Here is a 19288-nt window from a genome sequence, read left to right on the forward strand (position 1 = left end):
ATGAAACCAAACACGGCTGGATTAAGGCCTGAGAGGGGCTTTAGGCGCGAGCCCTGCTGCTATACAAGCAGCCCCTGTCTCCGGCCAAAATTCGGTTTTGGCTCATTTATCCCATATTTGAATCATGTTATGCATGTTTTAGCATTTTATAGTCATAAAACAGATGAGAAACATGATAGAAGAGGATGTTTACACCCTCATACTTACATGCTAGGCTTGAGAGGAGAAATCGACTAAAGTGTATCAACTTGTTTGGTCGGAAAACTCGGTTTGAAAACTTTTTTAGCAATGTAAAAGAGTGTTTTATGTTTAGTGATGGTGTAGTTGGTCGAGATGGTCGGGCAAGTGATTTAATGTACAATGACGGTACCAAACAATGTGTAAGGCTTGTGTTTTCGATCGGTAGGTCGAAAACATGTGTCGGTTTGTGACTTGAGAAATCCAGTTTAGACTTTTAAGGGAGAAATGAGGGGGCGGACACTCGCGTAAGGTGTTATGGTGTGTGAAGGTGGGTATTTATAGAGAAATGGGTGGTTGTGTGCGTTTTGAGCGACGTGGCCGCATGGGCTGCTCGAAGAGGCGCGAGCCAATTCGCGGGTCTTCGAGGTGTCTTGTCACTATCACGCAATTGAAATCATGATTTGTTTTATCCTTGATTTGACTCATATTTGAGCATATTTAGTCCCCGGATTAGCTTCGTTCCTATGCTTTTTAGTGCATAATTTGGTCATTTACTATCTTTAGTTTCTCGTTTTGTATATTCTTTGAGGTTTTGATCCCTGGTAGGAAAGGAGTGCAAACCTTGCATTTTCATGGCAAAATGGAGCTAAATTGATCGAATTCAATGACCAAGCATCAAAGAAAAGACAATGCTAGAAGACCTATGTAGATAATAAAGTAGATTGGGCAATGATGAAAGGATACTTGCATCTCCAACAAAATCCCCTAGGATTGTTGAAGAAAAAAAAGAAGAGAAGTGACTGTGAAGGAATCCGAGCGGCGTAGTTTCCAGGACGAGCGTCGCCCTGGCACAGTCCGAGCGTCCCGAGGCCAAGACGCTCGTCTTGAGGCCCAATGATCCGAGCGTCCCGACCCACAATTCGCTCGGATTCTGCTCCAGTGCCAACCGTCTCTACTGCCTAGCCGCTCGGGACGAGCATACTCCATGAAGACTACCAAAATGGATATGCACATCTCCTTCGAGAGGAGCACTTCCTCAACTTTTCTTAAGGGTCTTAATCTTTATTTAAGCCCTTAGTAACCCTAATTTGTGAACCTAATCCTTAGTATAAATACCCCATTGTACGAATTAGATTATCACGTTCTTCTTATGCATTCTTAATCTCATCTTAATCTTGTAATCAACTCTTAATTTAGCATTAATACAAATCTCATTTCTTAATCTTTACTTAATTTCTCTATTGTTCATCATTTATTTTGGGTAATTAGAAGATTATTTGGGTTTATTTGGAGGATTTACAACCTTCCATCAATCATCAAGTACTTCTATTATTCTTTTCTTTATTATTTGGAATCATATTTAGGTATTATTCTCTCTTAATCCTTTTTAATTATTGTTAATCATCTTCATTTGTTAATCATATTTTGTCTTGCTAGTATGATTGACAACCTTGTTAGCATGTTAAACTTGATAATGAGTGAGTAGTCACCTTAACTAGGGTTAATGGGGAATTAGGGGAAACCAACATGGGGGTTGATTCATGCTTAATCTAATATGCTTTCATAGTTAATTTGCTTGCTTGTTGTGATTTCAACTTATGCACATGTTATGTTTGATGAAATGCGAGCCTATGAATCCTTGCATTTTTTACCCATCACTTATCTTTTCAATGAGACTTGTAAGACATAAACCAACTCGAGTCTCATTAGACCATGCATATAGTTGGATAGGGAGGATTAAGTCGACTTGTAGGTGTTGTAAAATCTAATCGATTCGGCTCCAAGACCCAAACCTTCATAGGGATTGTAAGATATACACTAACTCGATCCCATCACAACAATAATTGCTTGCATCTAGTAGAGAACATGTTTGTATGATCAAATCCCATGAATCCCCTATGAACCCATGACACCCTATTGCTTTTAATCAATTGTTTACATCTCATTTTAATCATCTTGCTTGCTTTCATTACTTTATTTACATTGTTATTTAGTTTAGTTGATCTCCTACCTCAACCCAAATTGTGATCCTACCTTTACTTACCTACAATCGAAAATCCTACATCAATACCCGTCCCTTGGGATCCTACCTTTACTTACCTCTTTACTAAAAGTAGAGTAGTTTGTGAAGTTATAAATATTGTTTTGGTCTAGGTAACTCTTAACGACAAGTAACCGAAAACGATAAGTCCGATAAAAAATGGCGCCATTGCCGGGGACGGTGTTAACTTGATTTGATTTTCTTTGATTGTTTTTAGTTGTGTCTTTCTTTACCTTGGGGAAATCAAACTCCTCAAGGTTTGTTCTAATTGTTTTCAAGTTGTTTGATATTTTGCATGTCTAGGTGATCACAAGGTAACTTGCTACCCATTGGTCTTGAAATTGAAAGAACTTTGACCATCAATAGAAGACTTGCTAGAAATACTTTGAGAGGTATTGGTGAGATTCTGGACATTCAACCAAATAACATTGAGTTCATAAAAACCCTTTTGCAAGAGAAGGAGAGGATAACCCAACACAAAATCAACCACAAAATTAACCCACAATGCCTAAATTTTCATCACATTCCGTACCAACTGAGGAGAACCTACCAAATGGTACTCCCACACCACAACATTTGACCGGTAATTTCATTGCAAAATCCGCATGTATCCAATTAGTCGAAAGAAGCCAATTTGGGGGGATGCCTAGTGAAGACCCTCATTCTTATATGGAGACTTTTTGTGACTATTGTGATGCGATTTCTCAAACCAGAGTTACTCAAGACCAAATTCGATGGGTCTTATTTCCTTTTTCTTTGATTGGTACCGCAAAACAATGGTTAAAGAGCTTTGATAAGGCTACTCTTGGTATCGACTCTTGGAAGAAATTGGCACTTGCTTTCTACAAAAAATTCTATCTTCCGGAAAAGACTAACATGCTAAGAGCCCAAATCATCGGGTTCAAACAAAGGGATGGGGAGTCTTTGTATGAAGCTTGGGAGAGATTCAAAGGAACTTGCTGCTCATGTCCTCATCACGGACTTAGAGAGTGGTTCTTCGTACAACAATTTTGGAATGGTATTTATGAAGACTCACGAAAAATTCTCAACATGGGATCAAATGGTATGTTTACCGAAGATGATGATAATCAAACATGGAACAAGATTGAGGAAATGGCGGTCCATAACTCACCATATAGTAGACCTCGGAAGGCTACTAGAGGAGGAAAGCATGAAGTGGACTCTATTACTCAATTGGGTGCTCAACTTAGTGCTCATATTGATACCATTAATTTGAAGTTTGAGAAGGCTATGGCTAAGCTTGAAGAAGCCTCCAAATCACCTAAGCATTATGTTAATGCCATGGTGGCATCTTCATCAATTCCAAGTGGAGTATGTGAGAGTTGGTGGAACTTTGGGACATGACCAAAGTGAATGTAGGGGAACAAGTGAACAAGTGAATGCTTTACAAGCATACAAGAGTGGTACCCCTTATTCCAACTATTACAATAAAAACACCAAATTCCATCCCAACCTCTCATACAAAAGCCAAAATGTTCAAAATCCTCAAACAACATATATCCCACCTCCAATGAGAAACCAAGCTCAAAGACCCTTTTACAATCAAAACCAAAGTCATCAAAACCAAACTCCATACAATCAAACAAATGACCAAGGTTTTGATGTTCAAAAAGCAGTCCTCCAAATGCAAAAGAACCAACAAGAATTTGTCACTAAAATGCAAAAGGATAGCCAAGCAAAAGACATCACCATTAACAACATACTAGCTCGCACAAAGATGTTGGAGACCTAAATGTCTCAATTGGCATCTTCAAGTTCACAAAGACAAAAGGGCCAATTACCGCCTCAAGGTAATCCCCCAAGACAAGAATCGGTGAGTGCCATCCATTTGAGGAGTGGTACAAGGTATGAAGGGCCGAAGAGGCCCGTTGATGAAGATGTTGTGAATGCTAGTGACAAGGAAAGAGTTGTTGAAAACTCTAAAGAAGAAGAACCCACCATTCAAGAAGCTTCAAAGAAGGATGAAGAAAAGGCCAAAGAGAAGGAGCCTATTGTGATTAGACTTACTTTTACAAGTCGTCAAGCTAAGCCTAAGTTTGATGACCAACTTGGAAAATTCATGGAGATTGTGAAAAACTTGGAAGTCTCAATTCCATTTATGGAATTAATCAATCATGTTCCGGACTATGCTAAGTATATGAAAGATATTCTTACAAAGAGTAAATCCATCCGGAAGCTTGAAACTATTGCTTTCACTAAAGTGAGTAGTGCCATCCTACAAGGAAGTTCACCTCCAAACCTAAAGGATCCGGGAAGCTTCTCTATTCCATGTACCATTGGCGACACCACAATCAACAAAGCTCTATGTGACCTTGGGGCAAGTGTGAGTGTCATGCCATATTCGGTGTGCAAAAGGTTAGGAATGGGAGAACTTAAGTGCACTAATATCACACTACAAATGGCGGATCGTTCAACAAAGACACCTTTAGGGGTATGGGAAGATGTGCCGGTAAGAATTGGCAAGTTCTTCATCCCGGTGGACTTTGTTATTGTTGATATTGAGGAAGACTCCAACATTCCTATCATTTTAGGAAGACCTTTATTACACACCGCGGGAGCGGTGATTGATGTGAAACATTGGGAAGTCACCCTTGAAGTGGGATATGAAACAATCACTTTTAATCTTAACAAGACAATGAGAGCTCCCCGATTGCATGAGCCATGTTTCATGGCTGATCACTATAGCCGAGAAAGTGATAGGAAGAAGTTGGCATCTCAATGCAAAGAACAAGCTATGGGTAAAGAATCACCACCCATATGGGAGAAGAAAATGGGTAACCTCCAAGATGCTCCGTCTAAGGAACAAGAATGTTTCAACAAGAATGAGAGCTTGAATAGCTCACCACCACTCATGACAAGTAAAGAAGAAGGCCTCATTGGCCATAATGACAAGAAGGAAGAAGATTTGCTCTTGACAACTCATGATATTATTGGGGAACAAGTATATGAAGTATGCGGTCTTTGGGATGATGAGTTTGAGGGGATATTCAATCCCTATATCGGTAATGCTATAACCCAAGACCACCATGAAGAACAACAAGTGCAAAGGTCTATTGAAGATCTTTAGCATGACAATGAACAAGCTTTCGACTACTTCTTCAAGGTGTTGAGCAACATCAACAACACCTTGAACATGCCCCCTTGACATCTCATTATTAGATGAGAGTTTGGTGGAGTCCTCCCTAAAACCCAACTTGTAAATATTCTAACTCCCTAACTTGCATTTTACTTATTGTATTGCATTTTTTTCAATTTTGGATTTGTATTTTTATGCCTTGATCAATATTTTCATCATTTTGAGAGAAAGTGAGGGAAGGACTTATGTGATTATTAATGTGTAGTGTTTTGACATAGTGTGGGGATAGGAAATTGCCTAGGCTATCCAAGCCTTCGTAATGCCCCCACAATGAAGACCACAAGAAATAAAGAGTAAATGACACGGGTTACGAAATGCCCACGGATGGACCTAAATTCGTGTGGCTGAGGGACAATCCGAGCGACCCGATGAGGATCTGCTCGTCCTGGGAATAATCCGAGCGTCCTGAGTAGGATATGCTCGTCCTGAGATAGCTGGAAAAAGAAGTTTTTGCACTAACTGAGAATCCGAGCGTCCCACTTGGGAATCCGCTCGTTTCAGCCAGAACGCTCATCCTACAGGGAATCCGCTCGTCTTATAACTAACAAATTTTGGGATTTCTCCCTGACAAGGAATCCGAGCGTCTCCAAACCAGTCCGCTCGTCCCATCGTGTCTTTTCCTGAAGCCAACTGCAGCAGAATCTGCTCGTCCCGACCCCAATCCGCTCGTCTCCCATCTGATTTTCAAATATAACAGGATTAAAAACCCCTCTTTCCCAATTCATTTCCTCATTCACAATATAAACACAACTCTAAACCCTAAAAACCCTCATTCTCTCCATCAACCAACATCAAATTTCTCAACTAAAATCACCCAAATTAACCCCAAACTTCCTAAAAACACAATTAAATCACTCCTTTACCAACAACAAGTGATTAAAACACCAACATCTTCAACGTTTGAGTCGATTTTTGGGATACAAGGCAACATTCAACTATCCTAAATCGATTTGGGTCTTATTGGAATTTGAAGAAACCAAGCTTATCTTTAGTGTTACTACATAAAGGAGCATGGCAAGAACAAAAGGTGGAAGTAAGGCACCCCCAAAGAAGAACCTTTCCAAAAGACAACAAGCTCTTCAAGCATCTAAGGCATTGGTGGTTCAAAATGCAAGGTTGGAAATTCAAGAGTCTATTCCTCCTATGGAAGATACTACTTCTACTCCGGTTGTTGAACAACTAGATGATTATCCGGAGGTAATTTTCACTTCCGACTCTCATAGGGAGAAATTTGTTTCCTTTGCTAAGAAATCTATTTTAGCCACCAAATTCATATGCCAAGAGACCTTGTCAAAATTGGGTGTCTTAGAGCAAACCAAGACCTTTTTCGAGTCCATGGGGTTGAGTACTTTGTTTAATATGGAAGAGTTGACTTACTCATCCCTCACCTTAGAGTTTTTAAGCTCATTGAAAGTTACCAAAGTGGAGGCTCTAAGGGACATTGAATTCCAGCTCGAGAATGTTGATAGGAAATTGTCTTTTGAAGAATTTGGTAATGTTTTTGGCCTTAGCAATGACCCGACTTACACAAAGAAAACTACCAAGTATGATCCCGCTCCCTTATGGAAGGCTATTACCGGTAGAGAGTTTACATCTTATCATGATTGTCGTGCTCTTTTTGTCCATCATCCGGGCATAAGGGTATGGCACAAGGTTGCTGGGCATACTTTGATTGCTAGGAAGAGTACGAACCATTTCACCGAACTTGACTTTATTTATCTCGAGTCGACCTTGAACATTGGAAGAGAGTTCACCAAAAAGTACAACATTCTTCAACTTTTGATTGAGAGGTGGCTCAAAGTCGATCATGGCAAAGAAGGCACGGCCTTTATTGTTAATGGAGGTTTGGTAACTTATTTGGCCAAACACTTCAACCGGAACTTCAACAAGGATAGCACCTATAAACCGGTTAAGGGAGGCCATATCATTTATCTAGCCACCATGGTTCAAAAATTCAAATGGGTCACGAATGATACTCTTGATGACAAATTTGGGTGGTTAACAAAAGATGCTAAATCCTTCATATTGCCAAGCAAGATTTGCCGATTGAATGTTCATAGGCCAAACTACCTTCTCCCACTCTCCGAGGAAGCCGAGTTTATTATACAACACCAAGGGGAAGACATTGTCGAGCCCTCATCCTCCATTATCACTACCCCACCTTACCAATTCACCTACCATGAATTTTAACCCAAAAATGTTAAAGGCAGAGAATGACTACTTGACTCTCTTGATGAAAGAAATGCACAAGCAAGCTTATGAGGATAGAGTCAATGCTTATAAAGCACAATATCCACCTCTCCTACATCTTGCTAAGCAAGGACTTCTTGACCCATCTTGTCCTTTGCCTAGTTGGGCGAATAAGAAAACCTTCTTTCCTAGTGCTTCTAGAGGTGGTAGCTTGGGTGAAGAGGAGATGGTTGTTGTTGAGAGTGGCGTACAAGAAGGTGAAGAAAATGAAGAGAATGAAGAATAAGAAGAAGAGGGTAGTGAGGAAAAAGAAGGAAGTTCAAGTGCAAGTTGATGATGATTCAAGTGAAGTTGGTGATGATGATGGAGATGATAGTGATGACGCCATGGGCGAAGATGGAGGTTTGTCTATTTCTCTTGTTTTTCATATAATTTGTATCTTGATCATAGTTTGGAGTCCTAGCATCATCTAGAGGACTCACACCCCGGCCACATTGAGGTGTTTCTTTAATTGTTCCCAAATTCAAAATCCAAAATGACAAATGTAGTTTCATGCATAGCATCTTTATGCATGAACTCCCCTAATTTTTGACATTAGAAATAGTGTCCATTTTGGTTTGGGGAAGTTTATGCATATGCATTGAGAGCTAATCTAAATTATGCTCTCCAACATAACAAAAACCCATGCATCATATAGCATAGCTTAGTTTGCATTCACTCTTGTTTATATGTCATATAGTTTGCATTTAGCTTAGAAATCATGCATTTTTATATTGATTGCATAATTTCCTATCGTATTGGCCATTGAGGATAATGCCCATACTAGTGTGGGTATGGGAAATTCTAACTTGACTTTTTAAACAAAAATGATAAAAATTTAATTTTTTTGAAAAATACAAAAAAAAATTGAAAAATTGAAAAATCCAAAAACATGTTCATTTCCTTTATAGTGTAGTCTTGTATACATTGTATATATTGTGGTTGTTTATCCTTTTTCATATTGATCGACTATGCCACATCCGAGATATGAGGATATTGAAGACCGCATGGTATGATCTTTCCAATCTCTTTTTTCCTCTTTATGTTAATGACTATGTGGCTTTATTTTGATTGATGCGGTATAAACAATGTGATTATAGGATTGCATTTAGATTATTTGGCATAATAGTTGGTAGAAGCATATGCATTAGGTTGTATAAATGTTAGGCATCATGGCATATAGTTGCATTTAGGAAAAGTTTTGTGAAACCGTCTATTTGGGAAGCTTGACAAGTGTATATAAGGCCCTTGTAGATACTTTTTCTTCTTAAGACTTTGCTTGTTAGAATACTTGTAAAACACCCTAGGATGTGTCATGCTAGTATCCTTTGACCCATGGATTAAGGCCTAGTCATGAGTACCTTGTGGTGTGATAACTCCTTGGCTACCGTTTATTCCAAGGTGACCCTTGAAACCATGCAACCATCATCCATATTCTACCACATGTTGTCATCAAAGGGAATGGGCACAAATTTTTTTCAAAATTTGAGTTCAAGAATTAAAATGAAAATGAAAAAGTTTGTAATTGCATCAAAAGAAAAGAGGACTAACAAAAATGAAAACTCCTATGCTTCAAATACAAGCACCCTCACTATAAATGGGGTAGCTTTGAAAATGTTCAAAAAGAAATGCCAAACATCAAAAGAAATGGCAAGGAAATATTCTCAAAATGTCAAATGCCACAAATTGGGGGGAAAAACAACAACAAAAGCAAACTCCCACATGAAACTCAAAGTTCTATTAATCCCTTTTCCATCGTATCCACTTTTATGCATGGTAGAGAGGGGACGACCCTTCTTCTTGTCTAGGCAAGAAGGGGAATTCCGCGATCCTCCAGTGTTTCTAGCACCATAGGGAGTTTACTCTTGACGAAAGCATTTAACGATTGAGGACAAAGGTACCCTAGCTTGACACAACTTGGAGGTGATTTATTGGTATCCTTCTAGGCTTAGTAGTTTGAAGAAACCATATCTATGATGGAATGTGTACCCTTGAATTGCTTCCCCTTTAGATAATTTCCGCCACTTAGATGAGGAAAGTGGCTATTCATTTTTGTAGATGCATCCATTACTTGATCTTGTGTGCTTTAATGCTTGGATGTGTCGCCATTTTAGCAACCCCCACCTTGCCTTGCAAGAAGGCATCCAATCTCATAGTTATCTTGTTGTGAGTTGAAGGGGTGGAGTGAGACCCGCATCCAACATCGGCTATATTAGTAGGTCAGTTTCAATAAAGGTCCTAGTTTTTGTCACATCTTTACTCAGGACGATCAAAGGTTCGGTTTGGGGATATTTGATGTGACTCATATTTGAGCATATTTAGTCCCCGAATTAGCCTCGTTCCTATGCTTTTTAGTGCATAATTGGGTCATTTACTACCTTTAGTTTCTCGTTTTGCATATTCTTTGAGGGTTTGATCCCTTGGTAGGAAAGGAGTGCAAACCTTGCATTTTCATGGCAAAATGGAGCTAAATTGATCGAATTCAATGACCAAGCATCAAAGGGAAGACAATGATAGAAGGCCTATGTAGATAATAAAGTAGATTGGGCAATGATGAAAGGATACTTGCATCTCCAAAAAGATCCCCTAGGATTGTTGAAGAAAGAAAAGAAGTGACTGTGACTGTGAAGGAATCCGAGCGGCGCAGTGCCCAGGACGAGCGTCGCCCTGCTACAGTCCGAGCGTCCCGAGGTCAAGACGCTCGTCTTGAGGCCCAATGATCCGAGCGTCCCGACCCACAATTCGCTCGGATTCTGCTCCAGTGCCAACCGTCTCTACTGCCTAGCCGCTCGGGACGAGCGTACTCCTTGAAGACTACCAAAACGGATATGCGCATCTCCTTTGAGAGGAGCACTTCCTCAACTTTTCTTAAGGGTCTTAATCTTCATTTAAGCCCTTAGTAACCCTAATTTGTGAACCTAATCCTTAGTATAAATACCTCATTGTACTAATTAGATTATCATGTTCTTCTTATGCATTCTTAATCTCATCTTAATCATGTAATCAACTCTTAATTTAGCATTAATACAAATCTCATTTCTTAATCTTTACTTAATTTCTCTATTGTTCATCATTTATTTTGGGTAATTAGAAGATTATTTGGGTTTATTTGGAGGATTTACAACCTTCCATCAATCATCAAGTACTTCTATTATTCTTTGCTTTATTATTTGGAATCATCTTTAGGTATAATTCTCTCTTAATACTTTTTAATTATTGTTAATCATCTTCATTTGTTCATCATGTTTTGTCTTGCTAGTATGATTGACAACCTTGTTAGCATGTTAAACTTGATAATGAGTGAGTAGTCAACTTAACTAGGGTTAATGGGGAATTAGGGGAAACCAACATGGGGATTGATTCATACTTAATCTAATATGCTTTCATAGTTAATTTGCTTGCTTGTTGTGATTTCAACTTATGCACATGTTATGTTTGATGAAATGCGAGCCTATGAATCCTTGCATTTTTTACCCATCACTTATCTTTTCAATGAGACTTGTAAGACATAAACCAACTCGAGTCTCATTAGACCATGCATATAGTTGGATAGGGAGGATTAAGTCGACTTGTAGGTGTTGTACAATCTAATCGATTCGGCTCCAGGACCCAAACCTTCAAAGGGATTGTAAGATATACACTAACTCGATCCCATCACAACAATAATTGCTTGCATCTAGTAGAGAACATGTTTGTATGATCAAATCCCATGAATCCCCTATGAACCCATGACACCCTATTGCTTTTAATCAATTGTTTACATCTCATTTTAATCATCTTGCTTGCTTTCATTACTTTATTTACATTGTTATTTAGTTTAGTTGATCGCCTACCTCAACCTAAATTGTGACACCCTTAGACTGTTGGATTAATTGTCCTTCGACAATAATGCGATCACAACTGTCGATCATGATGCTCACATGTTTAAATCTCATTTTAAGAATACATGTGGGATGTAATATTTTATAGTCAACTGGTCCACACATATCGGTAATGATTGGCTGACTAGAGTTTGACATTACTGTCGTGGGACGGTGGTGACCAGTTGATCCCTTAAGGTCATATCTTTAGGGAATACGGTCTTAATTGATTATTTAATTAATCGTATGTAGATACGAGTTAATTACTACCTTAAAATTGGAAATGATTTTTATGAGTAAGTTGACGGTCTTATTGTAATTGGATTAAATAAGACTCCGTCTAAGTAATCGAATTGTTTTACTTACTTAGAATTGTTTATTGTTTATAAAACAATTGAGACGGGAATGAACGGTCCATCTAAATTACAAGACGTTGTAATTTATATTAAAGTGACAATTTTTATAAGATAGTAATTGAGAATTACTAGTGAAATTATTTAATTGTTTCATTTTTGTGTATTATGAATTTAAAGGAGTTAAAATTGCATAATTACATAATGGGTCATGTAATATGTGACATGTGACAATATTACAAATGACAAAGATAAAATGGAAACAATTTTATCCATTTGGACCGAAAATGGAGGGTACCATAGATAATGAGTGTTCTTTTTAAGAGAAAATAGGTCATGATTAAGAAAACCTATTAATACCCTAGTCTAGCATGCTACATATATTGTGGAGACAAATTGTAGCAAAAAATGAGCATGGAGTGGGCACTCTAACCCACTCCTTGACCGGCCCCCCTCTACTCCACTAATGAGAAATAGTTTTCTCATTTTGATTATTCATGATATATGAAACAACTCATCTCTCTACTCCTTTTCTCTACTAGTTTTCTAGAGAAATAAAGTTCAAAAATTCCTTTCCATACTAATATTTTTTTATATATTCTAGTTGTAGTAATATCTATGTTATTGATTTTAAGGAGCAAATACATAATTTCTAGTAACAAAATTGGTATTAGCATTAAGATTGGTTCCTTGATATAAATCCTTGAGGAGAGATTCTACTCTTCAATCTTGTTCATACATTGTTGGAAAGCTCAAGAACTAACAAGTAGGAGATCTTGTTGGTGCCCAAAATCCGAAACCTCAATGTAAGATTGGCGATTTCTTCTTTTATCTTGCTTAAGATCTAGTTTTAATTTTATGACTAAATTAAAATGTCACATATATGAATATGTTAAGTAATGGAATTAGTGAATTAAACAAGTGGTATCAAGAGCCTTAGATTGTTTGCATGCAAATCGGTTTATAGTTTTTCCGAGTTATATGATTAACATACAAAACTAATTAATTTGGTTTTATGAAGCTAAACCTAAAAATAACCTTGCATGTTAAAAGTTTCTGGTCCTAAGTGATTTTTAGGACATTTTGGTTTATTTATTGATTTTATTGTTCATTTTATATAATATTGGCATTAAAATGTGATTTTTATGATAAATATGTCATTTTTGGACGAAAAATAGATAAACTTTGATTTTTTCATTGGTTTTTGGATATGTTTTCACATATATTATCTACCAATGGCCTGTAAATTTTCATGATAAAATGAGTTGTTTTGCTCGAAATATGGATTTTTCAAGTTAAAATCGTATTTAAATGGGTAAATAGGTTAATATTAGTTATATTTCTAATCTGATCATGGAAATTTAGTATGTTGTCACATGCAATTTTACAAGATGTGTGTAAAATATTTGGCTATAATGAAATCTTTATGCATGATTTATGATTTTTTGATGAAACATCACATAAATAGTGACTAAAATTAGTAATAATGCTAAAACATACTTCATGACTAAAGGAAAAACGTCACATGTTGATTTTTATCATATATTTCAGATCTAAAAGTGAAAAGATGGTGAATATAATTTTTCTCATATTTTTAGGGTCAAAATTGTTAAAACCGATAAACCGCAACATTGTTTTTCTCGATAAATTTTCGAAATTTTTAACCTAAGTTTTGAACATTATGAGTGTCATGGTATTTTTTCCAGAATGTTCATGAGTTTAAATTTCAAATTTCAAATTTATTTGAAATTTTTATTATTTAATTTGAAGTTTATAGCATAAATTTTGTATTTTTGGGTCCATTTATGAACAATATTAAGAAATCAAGTTTAATTATTGTCAAATATTAGTGAAGACTAATTTTGAGTCCTAAGATGGTTAGGGTAATTAACTTGTACATAAATATGAATTGATGTAATTATTGTGATTTTAATAGGTTAAATCACGCAAAACCGTAAAAACCGATTAATATACGATATTGGCTCTTAAAGGCGATTTAGCATAAAATTTGGCATGTTCATACATATTATAATGCTGAATTTTATTTATGATTGTCATATTTTAATTTTATGTAATTTTACTTAGTATGGCTTAGTTTTAATTGGTATTACCCGAAATGTATGGGAATATCGATTCGGTTGTAATTATTGTGATCTCGTATCACCGTTTTGTAATTTAATAGATTTATTTTTATTTTAATTACAAATGTATAATAGGAAATTATGTAATTCATTTTGTAATTTATTTATTCCGGAGTTCCTTGAAGACGGTGCCACTCGAGAAGGCGACCCATCAAAGAAAATGTTGCCTTGAAATACGTGCCAAGACCGAAGTTCAAGGGACCAAAGGAGTTGGTTTCCGAATTTGTAATAGTTTATTAGATTTACTATTTTAGGAAGGCCATACTAGGATTTTATTTTTATGCTTTGCATTTTATTTATATGTTGCATGCATCACCATAACTAAACATGCATTTTAAATCGAGTTTATCGACCGTGTCAATTACAATTATCGTAGTTCACCTCTTTAGTTTACTTAAAACGTGATAGATAATAAATTGACATGACCTCTCGCTAAAATAAACAATTGAGACTTAGCCTTACCAAAAAGTAGAAACCATGAAAACCTATTTCATGAGGGAGTGCACTCGGCCCTACCGGGGTACAAACCTTGTTACGTAGGAGAAGTGGGTGATAAATGTCTATCCACCAAATTTATAAAGATAAGGTTTGTATTCGGCTTTACCGATGCCCAAGTTTATGTAAATTTGGATCATGGACACATTTATTCGAAATTTGGGTTGAACTCAACAAAAGTATTCTCGACGGTTGCCGGATGTGTTTCGGGCTAAAGATAAATATTAATGTAATTTTATCGACTAAGAGTTCTAAAAGTAGAATCGATTAAAGAGTTAATCCACCGAGTTATATTGATGAGGGTTGTATTCGGCTTTACCGATGCCCAAGTTAATATGAATTTGGATCTTGGAATCATTTATCATAGTTGGGTAGAGGTCACTATGTAAATGCTTTACTTGTTATTTACAAGTATTAATAAAACGATAAATTTTATGTTTTCCACTATTCCGTTATCATATTGTTCTATTTCTTTACCACAATTCATATACGATATCATTTCGATTTTTGATTCAAATCTCCATTAAAACATCGTAACTAAAGACAAATATGAATTTACTTCTAAAACCTCATATGAACCATTGCTAAGGATCTCTTGTAAAGAGTATAGATAAAAGTTATTCGTGATCAAAAGGGTTTTTGATTCTTGACTAACATATCTACTTACAATGAATTGTTTCTCATATGCTTAATTGAGTTAAGTACTTTGAAATGTTACATCATTTTGGTAACTAGATTTGTTTGAAATCAAAATTGACCAAAATACAGCAACCACTTCAATGAAAGTTTTAAGACTAAACAAACGAATGAAGAGTAGTCTTCATGAATTTCAATTTTGCTTCTCTTAGCAAAGACTCGTTGAAATGAGTGGAAGCATTCTCTTAAACCGTTAAGAAAAGGATAAGGTTTTAAAAAAGTAAAATTAGAATGGAATTGATACAAGGTAATGTTAAAAGTAAAGTTATTGAGAATAACGATACTAAACCTATCAATCCCGACCGATAAAGTTTCCATTGTCTTAATTGTTGGACGCTAGAAAGGAAACTACCCCAAATTATTGAAGAATGAACAAGTTAGTTGTGGGACATCTAATGGGACCTTCTTCCTTAAATGTTTATTTGATTGACATAAATTTTGCTAGTACTACTTCGTCAATATTAGAAACCGGTGGTGGTTTTCATCAATGCATTTGATACATAGGATGATTAGAATATGATGACTAGCAACAATGATGTTGAAAGATAGAGTCATTGTGTACTCAATCTAGTTTTTGGGTTTAGAGTTGTACTTAATTGTGACTATTAAGTGCATAAACTCTAAATAAGAATATAAACTTGTTAAGATACAAAAGAGGTTTCACTTTTGTTACCCTATACACCATGATTTGATGTATGGGTAGCCCATTATCAAGGTGATTATATTCTAAACCAAACTAGAATGATATATCATGTAGATGATGCAAGACTCAAATTGGTAACCCAAGATTGAATCTTAGATTCTGGAATGATGAACGCAAAGAGTTATCGAGTACTCTTGAAACCATTAGATCTTATGGTATATGCGTATCTTGTATTCAAAGCAAGATGTCTCGTGCCTTTTGGTTGAAAAGGAGATCGAGGTTGTAAATCATTGATCCAAAATAGGTTGATCATTTTCTTTTACCAACGATTTAAGTTGACACTAATGTGTTCACTTAATAAGGTAAAAAAGAAATCTTTGAAGAAGTTCAAAGGTTCAAAGAATCACGATTTAGTCGTGATGAGATTATCAAAGTGAAGACTTCGATATAAGCCAAATGAAATGTGATATAGTATCACAAGTTAATCTCTCTTAACACACATTATGAGATAATGTGTGGTTGGATAAGAAATCAAATGCTATTTGATATGGTTTGGACTTCAATCAAGTTACTTGAGTTACTTGATCCTTTTGGGGATTTTATTATTTTGTCTAAATTATTTTTCCACTAAATCTAAAACGAATCATATGAGATATGAAATGGTAGGGTACCATGTTTGTAAGTTTTCAAAAGAAACAAATGCTCATTTTTCCTTACTATAATCACGAGTATAATGGGATTGTGGCTCGTGAAGCTGTCTTTCTAGAATACAATTTTATTTCTAGAAGACAGAGTGACAGAAATTATTCAAGAGCCACAAAGAATGTTATGTCGCAAGAAACTGGTCTTTCTTGGCTACATGAGACGCTTTGTGTAAAATGTTATTTCTTCAGAACCTAGGAGGTTAAAGTCATCACTTGTTGAAGATGATGAATTAGTGTTACTTTTAGAAAGTAAATAGCTTGTAACTTACAAAGAAATTGTTTGATTCAAGTTGATTACTTCTGGAAAGTAATGAACATATGACTTACATGAGAGTGTTTAAGTCAGAACTCAATACAAGGCTTAGAGCCATGAAAATCCGAAATAAATTCCAAGTGAATTGTTAGATATCAAAGCTTGATTGGTAGCAAAGGGTTTTGCACTAGTTGAAATGCTTAAGTCTATTTGGATTTTCTTAGGGATTGTGTTTCATTATGAGATATATAGCGAGTGAATCTAAAACCCACTTCTTCAATTAGAAGGAATGTATTCAATACATGTCTTGAGTTTTGTAGATTCTTGCAATCCTAAGATAATGTAAAACTTAAGAGAGGGTCTTGAGTAGGACATCAATGAGTTGGAATCAATGATTTGATCCTGGTATAAAAATTTTCCCGATAAGTCGAGAAGTTGTGTTTATACATGAAGTTTAGTGGGAGTTACGAAAATTTTAGTAGTCTTATATGTGGATGACATATTGATCATTGCGAATGATTTAAGACTTTGGAGAAATATAGTACATCTTTAATATCCGGATTTATGGAGATAAATCTACATGATATTAATGTCAAATAAGGAGTCTTATGTTGATAAGATTCATGACTAGTTCAATCGAGTTGAACATATTTGATTGATTCCATTTGCTTCCGCTGCCGAATCAATTAAATAGGAAATGATGTATAACACTTCATATACTTTGAGTATGATGAATTGTTTCAAATCGAATTTAAGTAATAGTTACCAAGTAAGCCATAAAGATTACCCTTAAGTGCTTGCAGAAGCATTAAGGATGTAAAGCAAAGTGTTTTTGATGAAATTTTATGTAAGGGTGTTACACAAATGACAATTGACAATTGAGATTGCGCATGGTTTCCGACAAAACCATAATCAAAACACATTAGGATGGTTAAGATACCATTGTGGTTATGTTATTTAAGAAATAGATTTTCTAGAAACGTTCTAGGCAATACAGAACAATGAGAAATATTTACAACGGAAATTGAGTACACTTGCAATCATGGGATGTGCAAGAGGGATGAGTCTCGCACACTGTGAAAACAGTGGGAGCTATTCTAAGGCTAGAGGGCCTATGTCTAGATTGGATCTAGACACGTACTCAGACAGTTTTGTAATGCAAATGTATACATTACAAAGGAAAACGAGTATGTAGTAAGGTTGAGTAAGGTACAAGAAGTTGATAAAACCTACTAACCAAAGCCTTCTCATAGGCTTAACATGATGAGTCATGTCATATGTCATTTCAATTGCATTGAAATGAACGACTACATATAAGATTAAAATGGATTATAAAAATATGAAGTAGTAATCAGGTATTGACTATTCATATGTAATAATCACATTTGTCATTCGAGTTTTTAAATCTAAAAACTCCTTTTATAATTTGTTACATCCAAACTGGTTGTAGAGACAATATTGAACCCCGTTAAAGTGAACCCGGATTAACATGGTATTCGCCCATAGTCACTTATATGAGGTGACGTCTCGAAGTGACTAGAGTGTGATGCGATTGATGGCAAGTTCAAGTGCCATAGAGTCATGTGAGATGACTAGTCGATCACATAGGCTGACTGTTAGGAACACTTTGTCGGGCCTTATGACCGCTTATAGAGTTCTGGCAAATTTATATAGCCTGGTCGTGGCGAGAGCTACTATAGTATTCTAATGAGTCAATTCTTTTGACTAAAGACTGTTCGCCTAAGGTGGCACAGTTTCAGATTAACTTTGATTTATGTTACTACGACCTTCGTAAATGAGGTCAAATGGGCATATTTTGGGTTATGATGGCTGTGGCTAGTCAAAGGGAATAGTGCGATAAGAATTGTCCACCCCCTTGTCAGGGTTAAAACAATATCTCAGGGCCACTCGAGGAGTAATGAACTGGAAATGCGTGGCCACGCTCGGAAGGTATCTATGCTAGATAATTCCGGTCAATCAGTTATTCTCCAAATCGAGGAAACCACTCTCGATATGATCACTTACAAGTACGACCTGAAAGACACCTTGCATTGAGTGAGAGATAGTAATAGGACAAGAGAATTGGTGACGCACACTTGTCGAGGACAAGTGGGAGATTGTTGGATTAAGTGTCCTCCGACAATAATGCGATCACAACAGTCGATCATGATGATCACATGTTTAAATCTCATTTTAAGAATACATGTGGGATATAATATTTTACAGTCAACTGGTCCACACATATCGGTAATGATTGGCTGACTAGAGTTTGACATTACTGTCGTGCAACGGTGGTGACTAGTTGATCCCTTAAGGTCATATCTTTAGGGAATACGGTCTTAATTGATTATTTAATTAATCGTATGTAGATACGAGTTAATTACTACCTTAAAATTGGAAATGATTTTTATGAGTAAGTTGACGGTCTTATTGTAATTGGATTAAATAAGATTCCGTCTAAGTAATCGAATTGTTTTATTTACTTAGAATTGTTTATTGTTTATGAAACAATTGAGACGGGAATGAACGGTCCATC

General features: G+C 36.1%; 1 non-coding gene across 1 annotated transcript; it reads right to left on the reverse strand.

The window, feature by feature from the left end:
- Positions 1-3097: 3097 nt before the first annotated feature.
- On the reverse strand, positions 3098-3204 carry LOC141635327 (small nucleolar RNA R71). The gene has a single exon (XR_012540024.1). It is a non-coding gene; the product is annotated as a small nucleolar RNA R71 (small nucleolar RNA).
- Positions 3205-19288: the final 16084 nt, after the last annotated feature.

The sequence above is a fragment of the Silene latifolia genome, chromosome Y (genome assembly GCF_048544455.1).
Source record: "Silene latifolia isolate original U9 population chromosome Y, ASM4854445v1, whole genome shotgun sequence".
Classification (NCBI taxonomy): Eukaryota; Viridiplantae; Streptophyta; class Magnoliopsida; order Caryophyllales; family Caryophyllaceae; genus Silene; species Silene latifolia.